The sequence below is a fragment of the Tenrec ecaudatus genome, chromosome 4 (assembly GCF_050624435.1).
Source record: "Tenrec ecaudatus isolate mTenEca1 chromosome 4, mTenEca1.hap1, whole genome shotgun sequence".
Taxonomy (NCBI): domain Eukaryota; kingdom Metazoa; phylum Chordata; class Mammalia; order Afrosoricida; family Tenrecidae; genus Tenrec; species Tenrec ecaudatus.
The window spans coordinates 128,065,316-128,069,256 of NC_134533.1; positions in this window are offsets into that span (position 1 = coordinate 128,065,316).

The window sequence follows — 3,941 nt, forward strand, 5'->3', positions numbered from 1 at the left end:
CTTCTAACAACATGTCCTTTTTACACACACACACACACAAACACACCATTGCAGAATCAATAGAGGGCTTCTGACTTCATGTCATTTTTACACACACACACACACACACACACACACACACACACACCCTTACAGAACCTCTGGAGGGCTTCTGATTTCATGTTCTTTTTACACACACACACACACACACACTTTTGCAGAATCAATAGTCGGCTTCTGACTTCGTGTCCTTTTTACAAACACCCACACACACGCCCTTGCAGAATTTCTAGAGGGCTTCTGAATTTGTGACCTTATTACACACGCACACACTCACACACATAAAACCTTGCAGAATCTCTTGAGAGCTTCATACTTGGTCTCCTTTTTACAAAAACACACACACACATAATGGCAGAATCTCTAGATGGCTTCTGACTTCAGGATCTTTTTACACACACACACACACACACACCTTTGCAGAAACTATGGAGTGTGTCTGACTTCATGTGTCCTTTTTACCCACACACATCCTTGCAGAATCTCCTGAGGGTTTCTGACGTCTTGTCCTTGTTACACACACACACACACTTGCATAATCTCTGGAGGGCTTCTGACTTCTTGTCCTTTTTACACACACACACACTCACACACACACCCTCCCTCACACTGATAATCATACCTTTGGAAAATTCCTAGAGGGCTTCTGACTTTCTGTACTTTTTACACAAACACATACACACCCACACACACACATCCTTGCAGAATTCCTGGATGGCTTCTTACTTTGTGTCATTTTTAAACACACACACACACACACACACACACACACCGTTGCAGAAACTCTAGAGTGCTTCGGATTCGTGTTCTTTTTACGCAATCACACACACACACACACATGCACGCAACCTTGCAGAGTCTCTGGAATGCTTCTGACTTCGTGTTCTTTTTACACACACACACTCACACACATAAACCCTTGCAGAATCTCTTGAGAGCTTCGTACTTGGTGTCCTTTTTACACACACACACACACACACACACACATGCATCCTTTCAGAATCGCAGGAATTCATCTCTCGTCATGTACTTTATACACACACACATACACACTCAAACTCATTCCCTTGCAAAATCACTTGAGGGTTTCTTACTTCGTGTTCTTTTTACAAACATACTCACACACAGACACACCCTTGCAGGATCTCTAGAGGGCTTCTGACTTGGTGTCCTTTTTACACACACGTACACAGACACACTTACACACACCTGTGCAGAATCTCTGGAGGGCTTCTAAATTCTTGTCCTTTTTACTCATACACACACAGACATGCTTGTAGAATCTGTGGAGGGCTTCTGATTTCATGTCCTTTTTACACACACACACAAGCACACACACACAATCCCTCACTCTCACAATCATTCCTTTGCAGAAACCCTAGAAGGCTTTTGACTTCGTGTCCTTTATACACACACATACACACACATACACCCTTGCAGAATCTCTTGAGAGCTTCTTACTAGGAGTCCTTTTCACAAACACACACACACACATACACTTGAAGAATCTCTGGAGGACTTCTGATTTCATGTCCTTATTACACACACACACAGACACTCCCTCACTCTCACTCTGGAGGACTTCTGATTTCATGTCCTTTTTACACACACACACACACACACACACACACATACACTTTTGCAGAATCAATAGTCGGCTTCTGACTTGGTGTCCTTTTTACACACACGCACACAGACACATACACACACCTGTGCAGAATCTGAGAAGGACTTCTAATAACATGTCCTTTTTACACACACACACACAGACAAACACACACAAAGACATACTCATGCAGGATCTCTAGAGTGCTTCTGCTTGGTGTCCTTTATACACACACACGCACATACACCCTTCCAGAACTCTACAAGGATTCTGACTTCATGTCCTTTTTACACACACACACACACAAACACACCATTGCAGAATCAATAGAGGTCTTCTGACTTCATGTCCTTTTTACACACACACACACACACACACACACACACACACACACCCTTACAGAACCTCTGGAGGGCTTCGATTTCATGTCTTTTTACAAACAAACACACACACACACTTTTGCAGAATCAATAGTCGGCTTCTGACTTCGTGTCCTTTTTACAAACACCCACACAAACACACCATTGCAGAATTTCTAGAGGGCTTCTGACTTTGTGACCTTATTACACACGCACACACTCACACACATAAAACCTTGCAGAATCTCTTGAGAGCTTCATACTTGGTTTCCTTTTTACAAACAAACACACACATCATGGCAGAATCTCTAGATGGCTTCTGACTTCAGGATCTTTTTACACACACACACACACACACACCACACACACACACCTTTGCAGAAACTGTGGAGTGTTTCTGATTTCATGTGTCCTTTTTACACACACTCACACACACACACACCCTTGCAGAATCTCTTAAGGGCTTCTGACGTCATGTCCTTGTTAAACACACACACACACACACACACTTGCATAATCTCTGGAGGGCTTCTGACTTCGTGTCCTTTTTACACACACACACACTCACACACACACCCTCCCTCACACTGATACTCATACCTTTGGAAAATTCCTAGAGGGCTTCTGACTTCCTGTCCTTTTTACACACACACACACACACACACACACACACACACACACATACTTCCAGAATTCCTGGATGGCTTCTTACTTTGTGTCTGTTTTAAACACACACACACACACACACAGATACACACACCCTTGCAGAAATTCTAGAGGGCTTCGGACTTCGTGTTCTTTTTACGCACGCACACACACACACACACACACACACGCACCCTTGCAGAGTCTCTGGAATGCTTCTGACTTCGTGTTCTTTTTACACACACACACACACACACACTCATACACATAAAACCTTGCAGAATCTCTTGAGAGCTTCGTACTTGGTGTCTTTTTGCACACACACACACACACACACACATACATGCATCCTTGCAGAATCGCAGGAATTCATCTCACGTCATGTAATTTATACACACACACACATACACACTCAAACTCATTTCCTTTGCAAAATCACTTGAGGGTTTCTTACTTCGTGTTCTTTTTACAAAAATACTCATACACACAGACACACCCTTGCAGGATCTCTAGAGGGCTTCTGACGTGGTGTCCTTTTTACACACTCGCACACAGACACACATACACACACCTGTGCAGAATCTCTGGAGGACTTCTAACAACATGTCGTTTATAAACACACACACATCCCTTGCAGAATCTCTAGAGGGATTCAGACTTCGTGTCCTTTTTACACACACACACATCCTTGCAGAAACTCTACAGCGATTCTAAATTCCTATTCTTTTACACATGCACACACACACTCACACGCTTGCAGAATGCCTGCAGGGATTCTGTCTTCATATCCTTTTTATACACACACAAACAGACACACAACCTTGCACAATCTCTAGAGTCCTATTGATTTCTTGTCCTTTTTACACACACACACACACACACACACGCACACCTTTCCAGAATCTGTAGAGGGTTTCTGACTTTTTTTCTTTTACACACACATACACACGCACCTTTGCAGAAACTATGGAGTGTTTCTGACTTCATGTGTCCTTTTTACACACACACACACACACAAACACACCATTGAAGAATCAATAGAGGGCTTCTGACTTCATGTCCTTTTTACACACACACACACCCTTACAGAACCTCTGGAGGGCTTCTGATTTCATGTCCTTTTTACACACACACACACACACACACTTATGCAGAATCAATAGTCGGCTTCTGACTTCGTGTCCTTTTTACAAACACCCACACACACACACGACCTTGCAGAATTTCTAGAGGGCTTCTGACTTTGTGACCTTATTACACACGCACACACTCACACACATAAAACCTTGCAG